The 27,625-nt window shown below is 44.5% G+C and overlaps 1 long non-coding RNA gene across 1 annotated transcript; it reads left to right on the top strand.

Moving 5' to 3' along the window:
* The first annotated feature begins 773 nt into the window (after window positions 1–773).
* Window positions 774–21,843, top strand: LOC142008985 (uncharacterized). The gene is made up of 3 exons (XR_012644293.1): window positions 774–788; window positions 17,048–17,157; window positions 21,819–21,843. It is a non-coding gene; the product is annotated as an uncharacterized LOC142008985 (long non-coding RNA).
* Window positions 21,844–27,625: the final 5,782 nt, after the last annotated feature.

Genomic DNA, 27,625 nt, shown 5'->3' with positions numbered 1-27,625 from the left:
GACTGGGACTTTTCAGTTTGGAAAAGAGATGATGAAGGGGGAGATATGACAGAGGTCTACAAAATCAGTGCAGAAAACATTGTATAAGGAAGTGTTATTTACTCCTTCAAATAACAGAGGAACTGGGAGTCACTCAATTAAATTAACAGGCAACAGATTTAAAATAAACAAGTGTATTTCTTCACAGTCAACCTGTGGCACTCTTTGCCAGAGGATGTTGCAAAGGCCAAGATTTTATATCACAGGGTGTAGCCAGACAAAGTCTCCCCCTTACAAGCCAGCTTGCTCGCTGCCCCCCCCACCACTGAGGAGCACACAGGGCACGGAAACGGCTGCTGACAGCACAGTCTTTGATGCCCTCATTGAGGCCCAGATGTGCAAGCTTATCGTGACCCTGAGAAACAGAAAGTACAGATAGAAGGCTAACAGGCCAAACTGTCAACAAGAGGAGGGGGGACCCTCAGGAAATCACCTCAGCTGGCATTGATGAATTTGATGCACACACACAACCACCCCAGAAGGGGAAGTTCCCCGCCCACACAAAAAGAGAGACCAGTACGATCTGGCACCTTAGATAAGAAAGAGAATACGTAACCCAAAAAGGGGTATAAAAGATGGGCCCAGCAGAACTCTAACTTTGAGTGCATTCCACCAACTACCTGCTGGTCGGGTTAGGTGATTGCCTCCCGAGGTCCGCAACTGGGGACGCCCAATCTCGTTTTCGTCTTTCCGCGGAATTGAGTGACCGATCCGGCTTGGCTACGCTGGTGTCGAGAGACGCAGAGATGGTAAGATATACCCATGCTAGATCTCCGTTTTTTTTGTGCACAGCTAAAGAATTAGAGCTCTGTAACTAGACGTCGTTGTATCAAGATATCATTGTGTTAGATGGTAACAGATATCCTTGTATTGGATTGTAACGTAACTTGTTAACACCTGTACTTTGCTAGCATATAAGAAGTAGACAATAGCCTTTTGTAACCACACGCTTATAACTGTAGCTTAACAAACTTGTAACTAATTAAGATCTAAGCCTGACCCTGTTAACCCTTTTGTCACTGCAACACAGCCGGCATAACAAAAGAACTTTAACTGTTTGGTTACTACAGCCTGGCCATATGTGAGAGTGCTAGCAGGTCCCTGCTCTAACAGTAAAAAGAACTGGGTTGTTTAGGACCCAGGGGAGTACCTCACCGCACATTACCCGGCCACGGGCTAACACAGGGTTAAAGAAAGAACTAGAGAAGTTCATAGGGAATAGGTCCCTCAATCACTAGTGTGGGCAGAGATCCAACGCCATGTTCTGCATGTCCCTTGCCTCTTAAAATGGAAAAGCAGCCATATAGCGCTTAACGACTAACAAAATAATTTATTAGGTGATGAGCTTTTGTGGGACAGACCCAGTTCTTTAGATCTATCAATTCCTTTAGTGTTTTTTTGTTTTGATAGACTACAGATTAACACCTCTGTCTCTCTGTTGCTATCCCTCACCTCTGTTTGCCAGAAGCTGGGAGTAGGTGAGGGGATGAATTGCTCAGTGATTACCTTTTGTGCGCCTGGCATTTGCTGCTGTCAGGAGACAGGATCCTGAGCTAGATGGACCTTTGGTCTGGCCCAGCCTAGCCATTCTTCTGTTCTTACATAGAACCCAGTTTTACCTGCCCCCTGCAGTAACCCACTAGATCCCACATCTCTCCCAGAGCTGAGCAAGAACTCTGGAGTGCTGTGTGAGTTTGCGCATCTCCCTCACTACGGAGTCACATAACAAGACTATATATTAAAATGTTTAATCTAACAGTGTCCCCTCAGTGACTTGCCATAAGAAGTCAGAATGTGTTATGATTAGAGTTGGATAGATTTGTCTTTCTTTTATATAGGAATTAGATATAGGGTTGCTGTCAGCTAACTGCTAAATTATCTGCCAGAAAACTAGAGTTTTCAAGTGCCTAAATAGCCCCTGGAATCATGGTGAAGCACCCCTAACCACAGTCTGAAATGGCACCTGTCATAGACCAGATTTTTATATGGGGTCTGGAAGCAATTTTTTAATGCCCAGTGTGAATATTGGTCCCAAGTATTGCGCTGGGGGGCGGGGGGCGGGGGGCGGGGGGCATGTGAAGTGTCTAAAGAAAGCTAATGATGCCCTGAATCTATGTACACTGCTTACATGTCTGTGTCATGCTTGTATTTAAAGTTATAGATTTTAGGTCTGCAACCATGTTAGAAATGTTTCAGGGCTGAGGTTCAGAATGGGAGGTGGGTCTCCACCCCAGCCAGGACAATAGACTGAGCAAAGGCCAAGACGACCAACACCCATTTTGTCAAGGTAGGGTTCTCCCTCTGGGATTGCAGCGAATGGAAACACAGCACAGAGACCCGCTGGGTCAGGTGGTAAGCCAAGACCTATGGCAGAAGAATGGAATTTTCCCTCAGCATATGCAAAAGTATAAGATGGGCCCTGGCAGGGACTTTCTTTGTTCTTCAGTCCTCGTGAGTTAAGTATATGGGGTCTATGGACTAACCGTGTGTTAAGCCTATGGACTGAGGGTCCATCCCTCAAAGGGATGATGTGGACTTAGCAGTGTCCATCTTGGATCTTTTGTCTTGTGGTCTCCAAACATCCATGTGCCAGCATGTGGACCCCAGTGGGCCAGATCTACAATGCTCCAATGACTGAATCTATGCAACCTGAAATGAACTTTCAGAGACTCTCAAGAATCAGCAAATAACACCACTGGCCTGCATCAGTAGTTATGACTGATTCATGTAAAGTATTGCTTTAACAATTCCTTGCTCAAACCCTGTTCTTGCTCTAACCCTGTTCTTTCTTTTTTATTAATAAATCCTTAAATATTAGACCTGAGGATCTGGTTTTGCATGGTGATTTGGGTAAGAGCCAAGTATATATTGACCGGGGTCTGGGACTGGTTCCTTTGGGGTCTGGAAGAATCTGTGTGGTGTTGAGTGAAACAGGTTTAATAACTGCTCACCTTAATTGGGAGGTCACTGATCTGGGCTGGTATAGCAGCTGAGAAGATTGTGGGTTTGCTTCTGTGGCTTCTGGCTGACCAGGGGGCTGGTAAAGGTGCTATGGTGGCTGGTTGGATTTGCCTTAGTAAGAAGGAAATCCCAGCCTGGGGCTGTAAGTAGCCCAGATTTTAAGCAAAGGTACCCTGGATTGATTTCTCTAGTTGTGCCCAGACACCCCATCTTATCATAGCACCCCTGCCCACCTTCCTTTGTTGGTATTTCACTAGTGTCCTTCAGCATAACTGGTGGTGGGAGCAACTCAGCTATTCTGAGGCTGACCTGCCTCCTGGCTCAACTTCTTCTTTCTAGGTCTAGTGCCTAGGCATTCAAAGCCACAGGACTTTGAGCAACCAACACTTCAACAGAAAGGTAAAAAAGAACAAACAAAAAACAAAGCATCCCCCATAAAAACACTGGATTAAAACAAAGAGAAGGACAAGAAATAGAAAAAAATTGATAATGAAAAGGAAAAGGGTTGTGCTGAGACGTGGTTAGAGGGGACCTTGGAGGAAAAGGGACCCATCCACCAATCTCTCAGAGAAAAGAAAGGTCAGAAACCACTGCTGCAGCTGACCATCTAGTAATTATTCTTTTATATATAAATAGCACCTACCTAGTATAACTCCACTCTTCCACAAAAGATTTTTACTACAAGGTAACAGAAGGAGACATCTGAACTGGAATTCCTTTACAAATTTAACACCTTTAACACGGCCTGAATAGAGATCTTGAGAGGCTTACGCCTTACAGGGGCAATTTCCCCACATTTGATATTCGCAGGAAGACACATGACTTAATGTGCTTCAACTTGTTCTATTGGTGACAGGTTACTTTCTTTCCCCCGCAGCTCCTTGCTACATAGTCCCTGGAGTCTGTTTTTCCACTCCATTTCTGTGTGATGAAATAGGTTTTACCCATGAAAGCTCATGACCTAATACATTGTTTAGTCTCTAAGGTATGCCTGTACTGCAGCCCTATTTCGAAATAAGATATTTCAAAACAGCAGTTTCAAAATATCTTATTTTGAAGTAACACAGCCACACACAAAGGCTACATCTACACTACCTCTCCCTTTTGGAAGAGGTGTGTAAATGCAGCAGTTTGAAAATATGAGGCGCTGATATGAATATTCAGCATACTATTTGCATAATGGCAGCCACCTGGAGTGTTGAAAGTGCTGCTTTCAAAATGTAAAATAGCCATGTAGATGGGGTTCCTTCAAAAGGAAATCCTGATTTTGAAAGCACCTTTCTTCCCAAAAAACTTGGGTGCTTTTGAAATCGTGGTATCCTTTTGAAGGAACCCGGTCTACACGCCTATTTTACATTTCGAAAGCAGCACTTTTGACACTCCAGGTGGCCGCCATTATGCAAAGTAGGTGCTGAATATTCATATGAGCACCTCATTAGCATTTTCAAACTGCTGCATTTACCTATCCCTTCCTTTTGGTAGTGTAGACGCAGCCACAACGAATTTCAAAGTAGCACCCAGCTATTTTGAAATAGCATTTCTGGGTCCATAGTGCTATTTCAAAATAGTGCCATTGGAGCCCCTTATGGCCTATTTTGAAAAAGCACTATTCCATGTCTCAATAGTGCCTACTTCGAAATAGCTGTTTTGAAATAGGCATCATTCCTCTCACTTTGGTAGTGGTGTGTGTGTGTGGGGGGGGGGGTCATTCAAAAACAAACCCCATTTTTGAAAGACTCCTTCCTCAAAAATGAGGAAGAAGTGTGCTTTTGACAGCTGGGTAGATCAGCACCTCATTTGCATTTCTGATTGGTCGTATTTGCATTCCCCTTCTGAAAGGGGAATGAAGTATAGACGCGGCCTTTGAGGGTTCCCAATTTCAGAATAATACACCCCCATTTCGAAATTATTTCAAAATAGCATGAGTACTCTAGACCACAGCTTCCAACCAGGGTTAGGTGTACCCTTGGGGGTACACCGAGGTCTTCGGGGGTACATCAACGCATCTAGATATTTGCCTAGTATTACAACAGGCTACATAAAAAACACTAGTAAAGTCAGTACAACTTAAAAGTTAATGCACACAATGACTTGTTTCTACTGCTTCTTATGGCTTACGCTGAAACGTTTTAAGTTCAATATTTCCATTCCACTTCATTTATTTGATAATAAGATGGTAGAAAGTCAGCAAGTTTTCAGTCATAGTCTTCTGTGATATTTTGTATGTTTTTGTAAGCAAGTAGTTTTTAATAGATGTAACTAGGTGCTATGCAAAACAAATCTGACTCCTGCAAAGGGCACAGTAATCTGGAAGGACTGAATGGCGCTTGTTTCCAAACCTCAGATTACTTTAGGACCGCATTTCGCAACCGGTGGCATATGTGCCCTTAGGTATATGCAAAGAAGTCTGGGAGTACTTGTAATTTTTCTTAAAATGGGTATTTTATTAAAAGAAAAAAGATTAAGAAACACTGGTCTAGACAACAGCTCAGTCATTATGCAATAACTGCTGTTATTTTGGAATAATTAGGTAGTGTAGCCATAGCCGGAGGTGCCACAGGACTGCTTGTTATTTGTGTAGCAGTTTCAGTAATTTAAGGAGGAACAGTTTCCTGCCCTAGGGAGTTGACACTGTAAATACACATAGACATATAGACAGAGATTAGGGAAAGGGGAACAACCAATATGCCTTCTTTACAAGAAATACAGGTCTGCTAAAGAAAGCAGGGCAGAAAAGGATCTTTTACAATGACTTAAAGAACAGAATAGCAAATCAGCTTTTGCCAGGAACAGATTGTTTGTTTCACAATTCACATATCCATGGATGAGAGAGGGAGTATGAAAGTGACTGGGTTTGCGGCTGTCTGTGTCGGTGTGTTACAGAGTGCTTATATAAATATTGAACTCAGAATTATTCTTTAAGGGGAGAACTAGCTGTCATCTCTTGGCTTTGTGTTTGGAGGAGCTGTTGAAGAGCCATGTCTTTTGCCCATTACCAGTGAGGTGGAAAATGTAAATGTTATTTCAGTTGAAAAAAATACAACTCTGTTAGACTAACAGCCCGTTCTGGAATCAGAATGAAGGTTAAAAATTAGAGAGTCAAATTCAGGTTTGGCATAAGTGAGATTAATTCCTTTAGAGGTCAGCTTTCAGTTTTGACTTTCCCAAGTGCCATGCTGATTTGAACCTCAAATGCACAGTGAAACTTACAAGCTCAGCCAACTCTATGAGAACCAGACCTGAAGATTTGTACAGCCTTTGTGTTCTATCCCCACCTATCTCCTCTTGATGTTACAAAGTACTTTTGCTTGAGACCCAAATTTGCTCACTCACAGTTTGTAGTGCTCAATTCAACTTAAACGGTTTAGAGGAGCACTTTATTACAGTAGGCAGAGACTGTCATCAGAGACCTTTTATGTATAATGGAGGGTGATGAGATACCACATTCAGACAGGGCTATTTATTTATGTTCTGCAGAGATTCTCCTTTATTTTCTGATTGTAGTGGCATAAACTCATGCAGGTGATGGCTGCTGGGGGCAGCAGGAACAGAGATGTTACGTGCACTTCTGCTGTCAGGTTTGAAATGCTTCATGGCAGACAGCAAATTAGGAAGGTGATGGAAATTACTTCCTATTGACTTTGACACATAATACCTGTAGTCCAAATATAGCATTGTCCTTATTTGTAGCAGTATTATGGTGGTGCCTTGTGATCAGGGTGCCTCTGTGCTAAGCTTTGGACAAACAGCAAAAGACGATCCCTGTCCTTATCACAGTCTAAATAGATAACCTAAACAAAAGAAGGAAGAGGAAATCGGGGCATGGAATGACTCACGAAAGGTGACGTGACTTGCCCAAGGTCACAAAGCAGGTCAGGTGCAGAGCTGGAAATAGTACCCAGCTCTCCAGATTTCCATCCAGTGCCCAATCCATTAGACCTCACTGGGTCCATTAATGCAGACTTCCCTATCAACCTCAGCAATGACACTAAGGGTGCATCTTTTGAAAGAGGCATGCAAATGAGGCAAATAATAATGCAATTGAGGTATAAATTTGCATTTTCAGTATTTAATTTGAATATTTGAATATTCATTTGAATATTTAATTTCAAAAGCACTTCTTTCGAAAGAAGAAAGCCAGTGTAGACGTCGCTTTTTCGAAAGTAAACCCCATCTTCAAAAGAATCCTTCTTCCCACTAAATAAAGGGAAGAAGGATTCTTTCGAAGATGGGTTTACTTTCGAAAGAGCAACGTCTATACTGGCTTTCTTCTTTTGAAAGAAGCGCTTTTGAAATTAGAATATGCAAATGAGGTGCCAAATATGCAATTTTATATCTCATTTGCATTTTCTTGTTTTACCTGATTTGCATGCCTCTTTCGAAAGAGGAATGCAAGTGTAGATGCACCCTAAGCTTTTTTCTAGAGGCTCTGTTTGGATTACTGAGAAAGTCTTCTGTATTGTTATTGCTAACAAGGGGCCTGATGACTGATAACTGGGGTAGGTTTTGTGAAGGGGATATTCTTCCTCTGGAAACTGGATTGTGATCCACAAATTTACTTCACACAGGTGTGGTCTAATCTAAAATGCATTAACAGTTTGAAAACAAGCACAATTTGGTCTCTAGAATTTGCGGGCATCATGAAATGATGTTTCAGAGGTTGAATTCTCCACTCATACTATGACAGTGTTAACTCTGAAATCTAAAGACTGTCATGTACATAAAAAGGCTGTGTCTACACTAGCCCCAGAACTTCAAAAGCGGCATGATAATGAACCTAATCAAAAGATGCTAATGAGGTGCTGCCATGAATAATGGTGGCTACGGCACTTTGAAAGTGCCGCTTTTGATTGTGCACGGCTTATCTACAATGGGTCCTTTCGAAAAGGACCCCATGTAGACGAGCCATGTGCAATTGAGAGCGGTGCTTTTGAAGTGCTGCGGCCGCCGTTATGCTAATGAGGCACTGCATATTCATAGCAGTGCCTCATTAGCATCTTTCAATTAGGTTCATTATCATGCTCCTTCAGAAGTTCTGAGGCTAGTGTAGACATAGCCAAAAACTATTTAACTCTTACATGTTTTAACAAAACCATCCAGCTAACGTGTTAATGAATTAATTATCCCTCATTTTAATTTAAGTGAAGCCATTGCAGAGCTTCCAAACTTGACTCCAGGGTGTGTCAAATTTTAGGTCCAGCTCACTTCAAAGCACACAGAGCATTGTTTATCAGCATAAACCTAATAGTGCATAGCCATTAACTAATGAATCCTCCTCATGATCTTGTAAATGTATAGGTAAGCAGTAGTATTTCCATTTACCAGAAGGGAAATGGAGCAGAGCAAGTCAGAATTAGACCTGTGGTTACAGATCAAGGCTTCCTAATTCCTAGCCTTGTGCTCAGTCCATTGGACTACGCTGCTTTTCAGTACCCCAAAGGAGAACAACATCAGAGAAGCCATCAGGTTTTGCACACGGATCCTTATACTGGTTTCATCTCCCTGGTCTGGCATGGTCGGGACCTGACTGGTCCTGAGCAAGAGAATTTGCTGCAGCAGGGGAAGTTTCCTATCACTGATCCCCAGCTCACCAACCCCTCCATCTCCACCCCACGGGGCTGCTCATCCATCGAGTGGTATGTGGGTGTCCTGGCCTAGGCTGCTGCTGGGGCGCCTACTGATGCTGCTAGGGCTGTTGGGGGACACAAGCTCCAGCTCTGGCCTGGCAGGGCTGCCAGGGATGTAGCTCCAGTGCCACATGGCTGCCCGTGGGGGATGCCAGAAGAAGCTGGCTTCAGCCCAGACCTGTGTGGTTGCTCCCAGGCTCACCCTGGGCTCCAGCCCTACAGAACTGCTGGAGGAAGCTGGCTTCAGTTGTGGCCCTGCAGGGCTGCCCAGGACACAGCTGTGGCCCATGGGCTGCCCGGGATAGGGCTCCAGGTATGTGCAGCTCCCCAGTCTTGCAGGGCTGCCAGGAGAATCTGGCACTGGCTCTGGCCTCAGCCGTGCCCCATGGGTCTGCCTGGGACTCAGCTGCAGCCCTGAGCGGCTGCCCTTTGCCCAAGCCCCATCCCTGTGAGGCTTCCTGGGGTGCAGCTGCCCCCCATGGGGTTGCTGGGGGACACGGGCTGCTTGCCTGCACAGCTGCCAGTGGCTGTGGAATGCTAGGGCTGCTGGCTCCAGCTCTCCAGGGCTGCCGGAGGACATGGGCTGCAGCTTACCTTCCTGCCCGGCTCTCTGGTCCAGGAACATCCCTGGTGCTGCTGGTGGAGGGAAGTTGCCAGATCAGTGAATGCTGGTTTTAGGTGGCACAACCTGTACAGATTTGGCCTCTTGTCATTGTGAGTCACTGGTGGTGTGATGTAAATTGAAAGAGTTTCTGGGTGACTCACGAAATATATGCAAAGAGACAGCCTGTCTTTCTGCAGGTATAGAGACAGAGTGAGATGTGCAGTTTCTTTTCTGTTCAGTTTTAGCATTTGAGTCACATGAAATTGAAGTAAATTCCTCCAGGGGCAGTGTTGTGTGGGCCTTCAGCACATACGTAATGCCAGTGCAACAGGATCTGTGATGATTTCTGCAAACCTTTCCATAGGACATGTCCTTGGGTATCGCTTCCCATGGGGAGAGTCATGTGGCAAGTCTTTGTGCTGAATAGAATTCTTTTGTATTTGACTTATGAAAAAAAAAAGCCACTCGCACCAGTGACTATTTTCTGAGGTTTCAAAAATTCTTGCAGGGTAGCAGCGCTTGCTTGAGGAACTTCTCTCATGTTAATAACATGGGGAAAAATCTCAGTCTGGATTCTCTATGGCTCCTGGATTTCTAAAGGGACTCCGGTGATGGAGATAGGTTGGGAAATGTCTGGGTCTTCCTACCAGGGAATTGCTTTGGCTCGGGGAATCTGCAGCCATTGTAAAACAGCTGTAGCCTGCTCTTACGTCTTCCCTGCAGCCCTGGGGTAGGAGATATTTCAGGGTATAGTCACACCACTATCCACTTAGTTGGGCTATTCTCTGCTGGCAGACAACTTCTTGACGGCCAGTGGGGATGCTTTCTGGCAGGGGTTCCTAACCTCTGGGCATCTGTGAGGGTATTGCAGGGGATCTGTGGAAAAAATAAAAGATAAATGAAAATGATCATAGAAAATAAGTTTTAAATAAATTGCAAAGTTACAATCAATTAGTATTTTTAAATTAAACATCTTCCAATAATATTAACTGCTGTCTGAAAATCTGTGCTGTGGGTTCCTTTTTCATTTAAAGAAGTGTACGTAGTGGCTAGAATTAGTATTGGGGGTCCATGAAGGTTTGGGGAGATGATTAGTAGTCCTCAACCCCCACTCCACCAGTTCTTCTGTGTATAGAAGAAACTGCAGCAAGGAATCTGGATTTTTGTTTTTTATAATGTTATTTAGCGCCAGGGAAAATGCTGGCTTGGCAGATCTGGAGAGCGAAGTCTTTTTTTCTGCACAATGGGCATTAGAAGGTGACCAGAAGTGGAAGTCACTCCACACTCCCCCACTGATGATACTGGATGGGACACCTCTTAGGACTGAAAAGATAGCTTGTTGGGTTTTACATCTTTTCAGTTCCTGGCCTTGTGCTGAGCTTGAGGGTAGAGATGCCAATTAATAACTGTTCGTTAGGAACTGTAGCCATCCCATTCCCTTCAGAGGTCAATGAACATCCATCACATGAGAACCAACTTTGCTGATTTAGTCACTAGCAACCTGGCTTGCATTTCAACCAGCATTCTGGACTTGAAAGGCACATCTATGTTACTACCATTCACCAGAATCAGCCAGTACTTTACTACGTGTTTAGCATTATGTGGTTAATTCTATCAATGCGCTATAGTGTCAGCCTATGCATGTATGTTATCAGGAGTCAGTTATGAGTTTTCCTGGAGAAGGAATCACTCCATTTTATTTCAAAATGCAGTCCCTGGGGAATTTGCATATATGGGTTTGGCAACTGAGTACATAATTTTATCTTCATAATTCTGAGTTGATAAGTAATACATTCTAATAAGATACTTGTCTATCAACTCTTAATCCTGTCTATTGTTAACAATGGAGATTCCTTTATCCAATGGTTCATGTTCTCTGACAGTGCTCCTCATCTGGGTTTTCTTTGACATTTTGTTCCATATCACTTCTAAAAACAATTTTCAATGCAAACACCTGTATTTCAGTGCTAGCAAACTTAATTCCACAGAGCTATCAGAAAAGGGCATGACATCAGCTTGTGTGACACTGTCAGATGGCACTGGATTATTATTATTTGTATTTCCATAGCACCTAGCAACTTTGTCATGGGCCAAGTCCCCGTTGTGCATACACTATACAAACGCAGAACAAAATGACAGTCTCTACCCTAGGAATGTACAGGCTAATTAAGTATGCAACATTACACTGTCACCTGCAGGAAGTTACAGACCTGGCTCTAGTAGGCCTGCGCCTCACACCAGTGTCTCCCATACATTCTCATTCTGAGGGGTCTATATTCTGCCCATGCAGGTAGATGGATTCTGTGATTAATGGGCCTTTTCCAAGGACACATTTGCTTCAAATTCTGCATCAGACATCTGAAAGGTTGTGTGGCTTTCTGCTTGTGGGGATTGTTGATTGAGATACCAAAATAATGAATTTAATTACTTCCTGAATGTGGACATTCAGGCCCAATTCATCAAGCTCCCATGTGGGGCTGCTCATCTGCTTAAAGTTAGGCACATGCTTAATGAGTTTGCTGAGGGAGGGACTGGAGGAAGACAGTAAAGGGCCCTCACTGGTTTTGAATCCTGAGTTTCCTCTTCCTGTTAATGAAAGGAAAGGAAGACGTTACCCAGCAATGCTAGACAAGAGCAGGGTTAGTGAGTAAAACACTAGGGATGACTTAGATATTAACCTTACAGGAGAAAAAGCCTCGGCTCAATGACACTAGTGCAAATCATGAAAAACTCCACTGACTTGAAAGACCCACTCAACTTGAAAGGCTCGACTCTATCTGTGCCTTGATCAGTTGTGTGTGTGAGTATTATGGGTACCTGTCTGAGTTACAAGTTGCCTTTTCTATGATTTAAGGCTGCCCTAACTTATATCAGCTGGCGATGGTCCTTACTGATGAGTTTGTGAGCATTAGAGGATGTATGCCATGGATACGATGTCACCAGCATTTTAATTTCTTGTGGGCAATGTGCTTAACAATGGATATGATGGGATTTTGATGATTTTTGGCTGTGGCTAACACAGTGTTAAAAGAATCTCCAATTACTCCTGTTGCGTACGTGCTTTTGCATTGGACTTGAACAGTGATAGTCAGACCTGAGAGGCTCTGGCATCAAATTACCAATCGGTATTACCCAATGAGCCACAGTAGTGTGAATTCATTGTTTCATTTACTATTTATCTGCATATATTTATTCTCACAGCAAAATGACAGACCAGGAATTGTACAATGGGTTAGTAATGTAGTAAAAGCCTACTGACTGGTTAATACCTTAAATTGGGTAATTGACTCAGACAGTGTTTTCATATTATTTGCTCCAAAGAGCTGCAGGAGACGCATTAAAGAGCTAGGTGAAACTCAGCCTGTGTACTATGGGAGTAGAATCAGCCATCCTCCTGTTGTTTAGTACCTTGCTCCACAAGCTGTGTGATAGCACGGACCTAATGTGGCAATTCCTGTTCTATTTACTATTTGAGATGACCTGATTCACTCATCTTTAACGTTTTTGTAGCAGTCTTCAGGTCGTGCTGTGTCACGTCATCTCTTCCCCCGCCCCTGCTTTTTTTCGGTGGAAGCAGGGTATGGTATTTGAAGAAATTTCTGCCTGTTTTTAAGTTTTTCATGTATGCTTTTCAGGGAGGAACTGTTGCAAACGCCCCTTGAGCTTGCTTTAATCTGTCCAGCTAGAGTCTGCTTTTGAGGTGGACTGGCTTCCTGGAAACCAGGCACGAGTTCTCAGTGTTCTCTGCAAGCTGAACACTTGAACATCCACCCAGCAGAGATTCAGATGCCTCCCTGTAGATTAGAAGAACGCCCACAGCCAGCAGCACGTGTTTCTACTGACAGTGCACATCTGCACATGCCTTGGTTCACACTACAAAATTTATTCCACCACAGGTGAAAAAAATAGAGGGCACTTTGCTGGTATCTGTGCTGCGGGTTCAGAAGGAGGGGTGTGAGCGCCTGTCATTTATCAAGTATCGGAGGGGTAGCCCTGTTAGTCTGGATCTGTAACAGCAACGAAGGGTCCTGTGGCACCTTATAGACTAACAGACAGGACCCTTCGTTGCTCTCATTTATCAGGATCTCTTTGCCAGAGCCAATGCATATATTAAGAATGAAATAAGTTACACCTAGAAAAATACCTAGACTCCATGTCGCAGATTTCTGTTCCACGGGGAGAATGACCACTTGCAACACCCCTCAGTGGATCCCTCAGCTGCAGCAGTATCAGAAAGATGTCCCCAGTATAGGCTGAACCTCTCTTGTCTGGCACCCTCAGGACCTGACTGGTGCTGGACAAGAGAATTTGCTGGGAGGTCAATATTGTCTAACACATTAGCAACACTTCGACTGCCGACTGAGCTCTGAGAAGACATTTAGGGGTAAATTACAGCTAAATAACAGCACAGAACAGTGAGAGCCCGGACTGGGGGCTGTAAATAAACTTTATGGGACCACGAGCAACTTGGCCACACCCATGATAAGTGGTCATCTGGCTAAATAAAATCATGCCAGATTATGGGTATTGCCAGATGAGAGAGTTCCACATTAGAGAGGTTCAACCTGTAGTACCCTTGCAGATCCTTCAAGTGCCCATCTGTATATGTAGAAAATATCTAAGGCCCAAACTGGGTTTTATCTGCCCTTAGACAAACCGCCAATGATATCAGGGAGAATTTTCCTTGGCAACTGAAATCAAGAGAAACCCTGTTATCCATTAGTCTATAAGGTGCCACAGGATTTCTCATTGTTTGTGCGGCTGCAGACTAACGCGGCTACCCCTCTGATACTTGACATCAATAGCTATTTCCTTGAGTAAAAACTGACTAAGGGTCTTAGTATTTGGCCTTAGCATTATCTTCAGTGATGTGCTTCAGCTGTAAAAAAACTCATCATACACCTGAGTTTCAGATTTTATTGGCTAGCATTGCTCACAGCCCTGCTAGCTGAGACTGCTGTTCAGTGCAATTTAAATATAGAGGTGTTAATACAGGCTTCAATTAACACTGATAGGATTAAAGAATTAACACTGATCGCAGAAACAAGTTTCTGTGAAACATCTGTGGTATATGTACAAATAGCCATATTTTTTCAAAAAGACTGAATTTCTCACCTAAATATGTGCAGTTTTAAACATTATGAGCCAAACTCATCTGCCTGTAGCTGCACTGAAGACAGTGGTGGATAAATGACTATTACAAAGAAGCACAATTTACAGCAACCCTGAGACTGCTCTGAGTTGTGCTGTGGGTTAAGTAGGCCTCTCGTACAGCCCAAATTTGTGAAAGTGCAAAGCTGTCTTAAAGGCACCTTTGTATTCACACCCCGTCTGATCCTTGCTGTGTCAAAGGCGGGAACGGAGCAGTACAGAATATGGGCCTGAGCATCTTTGGGATCAGTTCTGTAAGTAGTCTCTGCAAACACTTACTTCTAGAGTGACCATATCTCCCCCACCCAAATGCAATACAAGGTGAATGATGCCGTCCTGGCCAAAACGGGACGGATGGTCACTTTTTCTGGGAGGTGGCTGCCCTATGGGGGCTGTCACCCTCCCAGTGAAGCTCCTGGCTTCCACCAGCTGGGGGGCCACCGTGCTGCCACTTTGGCTCCCAGCTCACCCAGCTGAGGGAGGCTGGGGGGAGGGAAGCCACGGTGCGGGTCCAGCTCCCAGCTCCCCCTGCAGGGGGAAGTTTGGGGACAGCCACGCTGCCATACTGTCCAGCTCCCAGCTCCCCCAGCTGAGGGAAGCTGTGGGGGGTACAGCCACAGCTGGGTCCAGCTCCCAGCTCCCCCAGCTAGGGGAAGAAGGTGGCAGCCACCTGCAAATATGGGTCAGTTAGCCCCTTTGACAAAATAAATCAGGATGCCATCCTGGCATCCCAAATATGGGACTGTCCCACCGAAACCAGGACGGATGATCACCCGAACCTTAAAGACTAACACTTTTATTTAGTAGGTAATCAGCTTTCGTGGGTAAGACCCACTGCATTAGATTCCATACTGGGATCCTTAACAACCCCCTTGTGAGTTTTTCAAGAATAGCGACGAACTTCTGTGTCTTAGCTACTTTCTAACTTGGGTAATTGCATGCTGCCTACCTGAAAATAAACTGGATTGTCCACTTAGCTGAGGTTCATTCTGAATTTCAAGTGAAGATTCAGTGGTAATTCTTATTTCACCCAACCTTGTTCATTCAGTATGCACAAAGAAAAACTTTGTCAGCAGTTTTCCACCAGTAAAATTATATTTTACAGTCTTTTATATGAGGATTTTAAATTACATTGTAGATACTAGTAAATTAGGCGATGGTTGTAATACAGATATTACAGATGCGCAAACTGAGGCACAGGGATGTGAAGTAACTTGACCAAAGTCACACAGAAAGTCAGTGGCAAATTCTGGACTGGAGCCCAAGACTTTCCGCTGACAGTTAAGACATTCATTCATTGAATCACATAAGAAGGGCCACACTGGGCCAGACCAAAGGTCCATCTAGCCCAGTATCATGTCTTCCAAAAGTGGCCAATGCCAGATGTCCCAGAGGGAGGGAACAGAACAGGTAGTCATCAAAGCAATCCCTCCCCTGTCATCCATTTCCAGCCTCTGACAAACATCCTGGCCAACAGCCAATGATGGACCTAACCTCCATGAATTTATCTAGTTCTTTTTGAACCCTGTTAAAGGCCTGGTCTTCATAATATCCTCTGGCAAGGAGTTCCACAGATTGACAATGTGCTGTATGAAGAAATACTTCCTTTTGCTTGTTTTAAACCTGCTACCTATTAATTTAATTGGTGACCCCTAATCCTTACGTTATGGGAAAAAGTAAATAACCTCGCCTTATTCACTTTTGCCACATCTGTCATGATTTTGTAGATTTCTATCATATTTCCCCTTAGTCTCCTCTTTTCTAAGATGAAAAGTCCCAGTCTTTTTAATCTCTCTTAACATGGCAGCCATTCCATCCCCTAATCATTTTTGCTGTCTTTTTCTGAATTTTTTCTGATGCCAATGCATCTTTTTTGAGATTAGGCAACTACATCTGTACACAGTATTTGAGATGTGGGCATATCATGGATTTATACAGAGGCAATACGATACTCTGTCTTGTTCTCTATCCCTTTTAAAATGATTCCTAACATTCAGTTTGCTTTTTTGACTGCTACTGCACGTTGAGTGGATGTTTTCATAGAACTATCCACAATGACACAAAGATCTCTCTCTTGAGTGGTAACACCTAAGTTAGTCTCCAAAATTTTCTATGTATAGATGGAATTATTTTTCCAGTATGTATTATTTTGCATTTATCAACATTAAAATTCATTTTCCATTTTGTTGCCCAGTCACCTAATTTTGTGAGATCCTTTTGAAGCTCTTCACAGTCACCTTTGGTCTTAACTAAGTATCTTGAACAGTTTAGTATCATCTGCAGATTTTGCCGCCTCACTGTTTATCCCTTTCTCCAGATCATTTATAAACATGTTGAATAGGTCTGCCCCACGAAAGCTCATCACCTGATAAATTATTTTGTTAGTCTTTGAAGTGATACAGGACTGCTTTTTTGTTTTATGTTGAATAGGACCCCTGGGAACACCACTAGTTACCCCTCTCCTCTGTGAAAACTGAGAATCCCACGTTGACTTGCCTGTGAAGTATATTTTGCAGCTGTGCAGTGAAGAAGCACGAAGATGCAGATCCTTGCTACATTATACTTGCCATCCTCCACACCTGTAGGATAGTGACAGGGCTATCTTGATCTGTCTCTGTGGAAGTGATGTACTGGAAGTGTAATGGGGGCACCTTATGTTTTGTAGGGTTTGTCTTTAATTCCTTGAGTTCCTGCATCCTCAGGGAGTGGAGGGGAAAAAATCAAGAATGGGACAAAGAATAGCGTCCTTAAGAAGCAGCTGGGGATATTGCCAAGGTAGGAATCACATCTGAGTTACAAAATATCTTTATCAATTGTACCTTTGGTTATATAAAACTGAAATCATGTGAAAGCAGATGATGGCATTCAACAGGAGCTCATGGAAGCTTCCCCAGCTATAACTCTTCTGATAGTGATCTTGCATATTGTGATGTGGTTCGCTCATCACTCTGGCAATGTTCCCTGTAAGCTGAGCCCTTGGGAGAGATTCAGGCACCTCCCAGCTAATTAGTAGAATACTCTCAGCACACACAGCCAGCAGCCTGTGTTTCTATTGGTGGTACAATTCGGCACATGCCTCAGTGCATTTGCAGAATAAATTTTGTTATATGGATGGAAAAAAATTAGAGGGGACACTGCACTCTGGCACCTCTGGGAATTAGCCTATTTGCCAATGCATTCTTCTATGGCAGTGTCTCGCTGATGTCACATCTGCTCCAGGAAGCACGCTGCCCCACTGAGCGCCTCATCAGGACACAATCTTCTGGCTGTGTCATGTCCTGTCCTGTGTCATGTCCTGTCCTCCCCACTTCTGGGGGAACTGTAATCCACTGTCTAGCTGCTTCCTTGGTGGCAGGTGTGGGCGGACGAGGGGAGAACCCAGGCTTGCCCACACTCTAGGTCCCAACCCAGGGACCCTGTATATGGCAGCCATGTGTTGTATCCCTTCCAACTCTGCAGTCTTGTTCCCTGGGCTGCTTGCCTGAAGTCCCAGCACCTTCTTTGCCTCTATCTCAGGGCCACAGCATGCCAGTAATCAGTTGGGAGCTCACCCTACCTCTCCTGCTCCTGCCTAGCAGGGCTCTGCCCCTATTGGCTTGCTGTCTTACCCTTGTCAGGCAGCCAGTGCTCCTCAGGCTCCAGAGAGTGACTGGTCTGCTGTGCCCAGGGCTCTTTTTATATGGCCCTGCTTGGCTTCTCCTCATATCTCTCTCCTGTGCAGCTTCCCTAGGGTTCTCTCCAGTTGCCTACCTATTTTGCAGGCCCCATGAGTTGCTTTAGCCCCTTTCGGGCCAGTGTGGGTCATATGCCACATCACACATGTATTTAGTAGTTTTCAACCATCCTAAAAGATCCTAAAGTAAATTATAAGCAGCACGTGAAGCGCTCTACTCATCAGAGTAAGGCAGCCATAGGCAGGAAGGCAGTGAAGTGAAGAACATTGGATTCAGCTGAAAACATGTGAGGCTATAGACTGGCAATTTGGTAGTTTGACAAAGATATCTGAGCTATCACCTGTACAGAATCTCTCTCTCATTCTCTATCATTGCCCATCATTATGGTATCTTAAGGCAAAGTAAGTAGCTGTGTGCAAAGTGCCACAGGATCTTTAATAACTACATGTATCTACAGTCAGACTCATGGGCCTGGAAGGGACCTCAGGAGGTCTTCTAGTCCAGTCATCTTCACTCAAGGCTGGCCTAAGTATTATCTAGACAAGGGGTGCACAAAGCGGGGGGCAGACTCCCTTGGGGGAGCATGAAATTTCATAAGGGGCAGGCACAGCACGACTGACTGCTGGCTGTCAGGTTCCTCCATCTCATTAAAAATGTTGAACTATGTGACTGTTTTTATGTCTGTGTATTCACATTTATATACTGATTAATCACGTTTTTAATGTTCTCCAGGCTTATTACCTTACACATGCCGAAAGTCAGGTTTTTTTTCACATGAACATAATTGAAATTTCCATTGGTTTCAATTACATTACACAGGTTGGGGGAAAGGGAGGAGGCTGCTAAATGTATGGATGAAAAGTGGGGGCCCGACATAAAAAGTTTGCTCACCCCTGGTTTAGACCAGCCTTGACAGGTGTTTGTCTCATTTGCTCTTAAAAATCTTCAGTAATGGAGATTTCATAAAGTCCCTCTGCAGTTTATTCCAGGGCTTAACTGCTCTGGTGGTCAAGAAGTTTTTCTTTATGACCATCCTAAACTGCCCTTGCTGCAACTTAAGCCCACTGCTTCTTTTCCTATCCTCAGCGGCAAATGAAAACAATATGTCTCCATCTTCCTGGTAACAAACATATATGTGTTATGAAAACTGTTATCGTGGTCCCTCCCAGTCTCTTCTCCATGCTAAACAAACCACATTTTTTCATATTCCCTCAGAGGTCCTGTTTTCTAGATCTTTAATACTTTCCTGTAGTCTTCTCTGGATTTCCTTTAATTTGTCCACGTTGTTCCTGAAATGTAGCACCCAGCACTGGATACAGTACTCCAGTTCAGGCCTAATCAGTGCGGAGTAGAGCAGAAGAATTACTTCTTGTTTCTTGCTTAAAATGCTCCTGCTGATTCCTTCCAGAATGACGTTTCCTTTTTCTGTAACAGTGTCACACTGCTTACTCGTGTTTAGCTTGTGACCCCCTAGATCTCTAGATCCCTTTCTGCAGTACTCTCTTCTAGGCAGTCATTTTCTGTTTTGTATGTGTGCGTGATTGTTCCTTCCTAAGTGGAGTACTCTGCATTTGTCCTTGCTGAATTTCATCTTATTTTCCTCAAACCATTTCTCTAGTTTATACAGATCATTTGGAATTTTAATTCTGTCTTGCAAAGCACTTGCAACCCCTCCAGCTTTGTATCGTCCACAAAATTTATATGCGTACTTTCTTTACCATTATGTAAATCATTGATAAAGTTATTGAACAGAATTGGACCTCGAAAATGGAACCTCACTTGATATGTCCTTTCAGCTTGACTGTTTTCCACAGTTGTGCACCTCATTTAGATTGTATTCCCTAGTTTGTGGAGTTTAAAGTCTCATCTGAGAGGTATCACCTCCAGTAGTAGAGTGCTGCATAAGTCTCTAGAGAAGAGTGCCACCTACTGAACCATCAATGTCCCTTCCCGTAGCACCAGAGAGCTCTGTGGACTGCTGTTTGAGGTGGCATGGCTGCTGACATAGAAATGGTTGTAAAGCCAGGGAAAGCAGGGTTATTATCACAGCTAGATGGGAATGAAATTCCGGCTATTTTCCATCATCAGAACCTCATTAGGCTCTGCAACCTACTAATTTATAAACACAGACCTGACAACCTGTGTGAGAGGGGAAGACAGAAGTCAACCGGTACCTGCCAATCAACGTCACAGCTGTCAATGGCAAGAAGTAAACTTTGACCTCTCGCAAGAATGATGCTGATTGTTTCAGATGCAAAGAGAAAAATGGAACTTTGCTTAATTATACCATCAATGTCAAGTTGCATACCCTAATGGGACGCCTGTGTGATGGAAAAAAAAAGGACTGCAGTTCAGCTGCTAGACTTGCTACTTTGCTGACTATACAATCTCTTAGAACAGGGGTGGCCAACCCGCAGTGCTTGAGCCGCACGTGGCTCTTTGAGCCATTAAATGTGGCTCCTCTTTGGAGCTGCATGCCCAGAGTGCATGCACACCACTTCTTGGTGGGAGTGGCCGTAGTGGTGGCTCTGGGGTGGCAGCAGCAGTGGCTGTGGCTCTGATGGGTGGCCAGCATTGAGTTAGAGCGAGGTGGATGGGTGGGTGGGTTGGGGGCTGGGGATGCCTGGTTCTGGAGGAGGGGGAGGGCTTTGAGCCACACATTATATATTTATTTTGATCTATCTATCAATTGATCGATAAAAAATAATTATATAATACATGGATCTTTGCACTCTATCCACATGGCTCTTCATCCCTACCTGGTTGGCGACCCCCCATTTTATCAGCTCTTCATAGGCCACTATGATATGGTTTTGTACTGACTAGCTCCATACAAGTAAACTAACTGCTTCAAGGAGCTACGTGAGAATATACAGTGTCTAAAGTAAAACTTAACTTCTCTCTCTGTCTACTGTTGTTTAAGATGCGTGGGGAAATGGAACTAAGGGCAGTTCTACACTAGGCAGGTAAGTTGATTGTAGATACGCAGTTCTAACTATGGCAATTGCGTAGCTAGAATTGACTTATCTGCCATCTACTTAGCCGGCTGTCTTCGCAGAGGGAGGTCAATGGGAGAAAGTCTCCTGTCAAACTCCCTTACTCCTTGCAATATGAAGGAGTACAGGGGTCAACTGCCGACTTCAGATAGTTCGATTTCACTCATGAAATTGAACCCCGGAAGATTGACCCTGACCTGAAAATACTCCTGATAATACTTCCCAGAATGATGTTTGCTTTTTCTCCAACAGTGTCACACAGCTGACTCATGATTAGCTTGTGTCCCACCAAGATCTCTAGCACCTTTTCTGGAGTCCTATTTTCCAGGCAATCACATCCCATTTTGTATGTGTGTATGATTGTGCCTTCCGAAGTGCAAGATTGACCCTGATCGAGTTGATCTTCTGTGTAGTGAAGACCTACCTAAGATACATGCTTAGCTGAGATGTCAAAGGAGAAAGAAAGGTTGAAAAAGCAGGAGAAATACAGGGGTGGCTGTTAGGGAAGCAGATTCAGGGGTCATATCCCTTCTGGCTTGATCAACTCTGTGACAAGGTCAGACTGCTCTGAGTTCTGGAAGAAATCTTGGCTGTGTAGATGCGTAAAGCAAGCTGGGTTCAGGACAAGATCCGGGGGCTTGGCTGGTTGGCTCAACAAGTCTTTTGAACAGAAGGAGAGCATTTTGATGTGAGTCTGGGAAGATCAGTCAGGCTTGTGCTTTCCTTCTTCCCACTTATTTTAACAGGGACTGTTTTTATAATGCAGAGCAAACCTGGACCAGGAGGAAAACCCCTCAGGCACTGAACGTAAACACATGCTGAGACGAGGAAAGAAAAACCTATCTATAACAAATGTATGAAGAATACAAAGCTTCATGCGGCCACAAAACTGGCTTCAGGCTGCAGCAGTCAAACTGAAGGCGTTCCGCACAGAATGGTCATGGGACTGTATGGTTGGCCCAATGCAAATCCACTGAAGTCAAAGGGAGATTTTCCAATGATCTCATGGCAGTGAGATCAGGCTCAGGGATTGCTAAGGAGAGACTGCAAAATAAATACATACAAAATGAGCATTTGCTTGAATTGGCAATCTCTCTTAGTCCATTCCTGGCCTCTCTCACGGTTGTATCCAAGCACCTCACAATCTTTAAGGTGTTTCCCCTCGCTACAGCTCATGAAGGGCTGTTATCCCACTTGTGCTGGCAGAGAACTGAGGCACAGAGAGTCTAAGGCCACGTCTATACTAGACATAGCAGTTGACCGCTGATACACAATTTTAGCTATGCCAATTGTGTAGCTAAAATTGACTTATCAGTGGTCGACTGCTATGGCTCTCCTCACAGAAGAAGGTTAATGGGAGTGTTTCTCCCATTGACCTTCCTGAATCCTCACTTCTCATCAGGAGTTCTGGAGTTGACATTGACCCAGGAAAGCACCGTTTCACACATTCATGTAACATAACCACGGAAGATGGATGTTGAGCGGGTCAGTCTTCCATGGTAGTGTTGAAACAGGCTAAGTGCCTTTCCAGAGGTCACACGTGAAGACATCATCAGAGCAGGGTCCTGCACTCAGATCTCCCTCAGCCTATGCAAGTGTCCTAACCATGGGACCATAGTGCTCATACCCCTTTGAACAGAAGAATGCATAGGAAGCATGAATTGTCCTGCTCCCTACCCATGGAGGGGTATGATCATATTCTTGGATTTTATTTAGTTCTCACTCAGGCAAACTCCCACTTCTTTCAGTTATTCATTTACCTTTCTAGCCAATGCATGATGTTTTCATCTCCAGGGAAACAGATCTGTGGCTGGGGATTGATTTACCCTAGAAAAATATATTTCAGTTCACATTTTACCCTGGATCTGTGATGTGGTCACAACGGAAATATAATGAATCACCCTTTGACTCAGCTGTGCAACATTTTAAAACTTACCAGCCAGGGAGTTAGGCACACACGTTCCCATGGATAATATACATGCAGATGCACTCACTCAGTTTATGTGGGCTAGAAATTATTACATCCTATCCTGTTCCTTTGCCACTTTTCTCCAGACCAGGCAGCATCACTGCTCACTTACAAAATCACTACTGCAGATTCCAGTTATGTGGTGAAGATAAACACAAGAAAAACGAAATCTGCTACCTGTTGAATCTCCCTAGTCTGGCATCTTCAGGACCTGACTGGTGCCGAACAAGAGAATTTGCTGGACCACAGTAGATCAATATCGTCTAGCAGCATTACCAACACTTCCAGTGCTTACTTGGCTCTTAGAAGACATTTAGAGGTAAATTACAGCTAAATAACAGCACAGAATGCTGAGAGCCAGGACTGGTGGCTGGAAACAAACTATGGGACCACTGGCAACTTGGCCGCCTCCATGATAAGTGGCCATCTGGCTAACTAAAATCATGCTGGACTATGGACGTTGCCAGATAAGAGAGTGCTGGACTAGAAAGGTTAAATCTGTAGCAGATGGATTCAGCCTTGATCTGTCCTCCTGCATGAATACTGTAATAACCTTAGTGATGGGGAGGCTGGGTTATGCCTCACTGGATCTGCCTGTCTCATTTTTTATGCTGTGCCCATCACCAAGGCACCTCACTTATTGCAGATAAGCAGTGACCTTAAACTTCTTACGAGCCAAAGTCAGCACAGGAAGGAACTGTTCTGTGCTGGAAAGCTTTGCAGGCTGCCCTTGGTGCACAGTTGAATTTAGTATCCAGGAGCTGAAGTCCCAGGAGGTGTGAACAGTGTAATTCTAAACCAGCTAATGAAGTTGCACTACTCTGGAGCACTTGTCAGACCAAGTTATATATAGCTGCAGGCAAGGAGGTGCTTACTGATGCCTTCCCCGTGCTGGAAGCCTACAGGGTATGACTCTTAGAGACAAAACTTCCCAGGGGGTGGGACTGTGCTAGACACCAGCCAAGCCGCCAGCTATGAAGGGACACCAAAGCCCTGTGAAGACCACACTGGATACTAACTTCCAGGCAATCTAGCGCTGGGAGTGGGGGACAGCACACCCAATAGCAAGATTCAGTACAACCAGGATAATCCAAACTTCACTTACCTGATCCCTGCCCCCTCCCCTCAGGGTAAAGATTATGTTCTCAGACCTTAGCTGGGCACCTGACCTGTTGGCCCATAAATGTGAACAGGAGGGGCCTGAGCTCAGGTGTGAAATCCTGCTTCACTGATGAAAGTGCGAGCTTTGCCATTCATGCCAGTGGGGCAGGATTTCATCCCAGTTGACTTCACCTGCCCCTGAGCCAGTGGAGCCCGGACTTTACAAGGTGGACCAGAAAGTTAATCCTGGGCTTTGTCCAAGGGCAGACCCAGACCAGCGCGACCTGGATTATGGGCATGGCCCACGGTGGCACACTGAGAGTGGGACCCAGCTGGTGGATCATAGAATCATAGACTCCTAGAACTGGAAGGGACCTTGAGAGGTCATCAGGTCCAGTCCCCTGCACTCATGGCAGGACCAGGTACCATCTAATTATCCCTGACAGGTGTTTCATAGAATCATAGAAGAGTAGGACTGGAAGGGACCTCGAGAGGCCATCGAGTCCAGCCCCCTGCCCTCATGGCAGGACCAAGTACTTTCTAGACCATCCCTGAAAGCCATCCATCTAACCTCTTCTTAAATATCTCCAGTGATGGAGATTCTACCACCTCCCTTGGCAATTCATTCCAGACTAGGTGTTTATCTAGTCTGCTCTTAAACATCTCCAGTGATGGAGATTCCACACCCTCCCTAGGCAATTTACTCCAGTGTTTAACTACCCTGACAACTAGGAAGCTTTTCCTAATGTACACCCTAAACCTCCCTTGTTGCAGTGTAAGCCCTTTGCTTCTTGTCTTACTATCAGAGGTCAAAGAGAACAATTTATTTTCTCTTCCTTGTAACTGTCTTTGAGATACTTGACAATTGTTATCATGCCCCTTCTCAGACTTCTCTTTCCCATACTAAACAAACCCAGTTCTTTCAGTCTTCTCTCACAGATCAAGCTTTCTAGACCTTTAATCATTTCTGTTTGTTCTTCACTGGATCCCCTCCATATTCTCCACATCTTTCCTGAAAAGTGGTGCTGAGAACAACTGGATACAGCACTCCAGTTGAGGCCAAATCAGCGCAGAGCAGAGTGGAAGAATTGTGTCTCGTGTCTTGCTCATAACAGTCCTGTTAATACATCCCAGAATGATGTTTGCTTTTTCGCAACAGTGTCACACTGTTGACTCATATTTAACTTGTGGTCCACTATGATCCCTTGATCCCTTTCCACAGTACTCCTTCCTATGCAGTCATTTTCCATCGTGTATGCATGAAACTGATTGCTCCTTCCTACAGCTACTTGAATGTATTTCCACCTGTAAACCTGAACCTGGAGAGTGACAGCACACAGTCCACCAAGATCGGCAGTGTAATAAATACAATGCTATTCAATCTAAAATCTCACATTTCCGAAAAGTTTTTTGGCTTCAGAGTTAACCAAGCACTGAAGACTCTGCTGTCAAGTAAACAAGAGGAATTCAATCAAAGTGCTATAGATATTTACCAAGAAAGCACAGAGTATTTGGAGTAGCCATTAAATCTGAGACCAGAGTCATACCTACAAAAATGATCATTCCCAGCTTGAAGTCTAAATATACATTCATGCTTGCCAGTCTCTGGGGGATTCCAAAGATTTTTGACAAACACATAGGAGGCAAATACTTATTCAGTGAATACTGTAAAAAATAAACATATATCTTCCCAAACAGAGCTGGTTTCAAATGAGTGATGGGAATTTCCATCACCTCCCTCTATCTTTGTCCCCAGGCTAGTTTTCTGATCCTCCTGTTCTGATACAGGGAGCTGGCTGCCCCTCCTGCTGGAATGAGTGTTCAAATGGGACTCGGCCTGGTAGGGGCATCACACAGCTCCCTGGTTCATATATATGGAGGTTTGGAAACATTTTAAAGTGCCCTTAAAATTCTGCTTTGTGATTTCTTTGATTATTCTGCCTGAGGGGGAAATTCTTCCAGCCTCCCTGCTGTAGGCCCTGAGATCTCTGGGCACAATGGAACCAGTGTTGTTCTCCAGCACAACCTGAGGAGCACCTGGAGAGACTGCAGATGTGCACTCCAGAGCTCTGCTTAATGGGGCTGGACAAGGGCAGGGTGAGGTCATTGGGGCCACTACTGGATGGATTCACTATAGATCAGAGCCGGGCAGGAGCTTCAGCCCTGATCAGGGGAGCAGTGGGTTTGCAAGTGTCTCCTCTGTCTGTGTGCAGATCATGAGTAACTTTGGACAGTGCCCTTAATACACAGCAGAGGCACGGTGCTCCATTCGCATGCAGCACAGCTTTCACTTCCTAAGAGAGGAAACACGGGAGCTTGTCATTTTGCACACTGTGGATTTCCCGCTTTTTCTCGCTCATTTGATCTATTACTGCAGCAGCTGGGAGTCACAAATAAGGTTGTGCTTGGTGCTGTACACATGGAGAACAAAGAGATGGTCCTGCCCCTCCTACAGTAGATGTTGTCCGAGGTTGTCAGGGGACTTTGCAAATCCTAATGAATCGAGACTCAGAACTCTCCCATCCCTGATGGAGACAGCAAGTGAGTAATGGTTTGAACAAATGTGTGGTGCCCTAGGGCAGGTACATCATGGCTGTCACTGGTCTGCACTCCTAGGTCACTTAGGACATCATGGGGACAGCTCTACTCTGTGCTGATCAGGCCACAGCTGCAGCACTGTGTCCATTTCTGGGCACCACATTTCAGGAGAAATGTGGACAAAATGCAGAAGGTCCAGAGACGAGCAAAAAAATAATAATAATAATAATTACTGAAGATCTAGAGAACATGCGCAATGAGGGACAATTGAAAGAATCAGGTTGTTTAGTTTGGAAAAGAGAAGACAGATAGCAGTTTTCAAGTAAAAGATTGTTGCAAAGATTATTCTCCTTAATCTCTGAGGATAGGACAAGGAGCAATGGGCTTAAACTGCAGCAAGGGAGGTTTAGGTTGGACATTTGGAAAAAGTTCCTAACTGTCAGGGTGGTTAAGCACTGGTATAAATTGCCTAGGGAGGTTGTAGAATCTCTATCTTTGGAAATATTTAAAGGCAGGTTAGAGAAACACCTGCCAGGGATGCCCTAGATGGTGCTTGGTCCTGCTGTGAGGGCAGGGGACTGTACTCCAAGACCTCTTGAGGTCCCTTCCAGTTCTCGTGTTCTTTGATTCTGTGAACTTACATCTACTTGTGCCAAACTGAAGGCCCTGCTATGTGAGCTAAGGGAGTCCCTCACCTACTAAACTGGGCCTGTGACACGCATCTAAGCAAGAATGAGCCTGTCTGGTAAAAGTGGTGTTCTAGAAGAGTGGACCACACGCCTGTGGGCAGGGCTGAAGGACTAACCCTAATGGGACATGCACAGGCCTCTCCACTCTTAGTGTTCGTTTACAAAAAAGTCTACCTCTTAGGGTTGCCAAGAGAACCTTCTAAATACGCCCTGAGTGTAACAAAGCAGTGACATCTCTTTCCTCTTCCTGAATTATGTTTGGCCTTTACTGTCACA

This window comes from Carettochelys insculpta, chromosome 2 (assembly GCF_033958435.1).
Source record: "Carettochelys insculpta isolate YL-2023 chromosome 2, ASM3395843v1, whole genome shotgun sequence".
NCBI lineage: Eukaryota > Metazoa > Chordata > Testudines > Carettochelyidae > Carettochelys > Carettochelys insculpta.
Note: the sequence above shows the minus strand (reverse complement) of the source record. Positions and strands in the feature narration are given on the sequence as shown.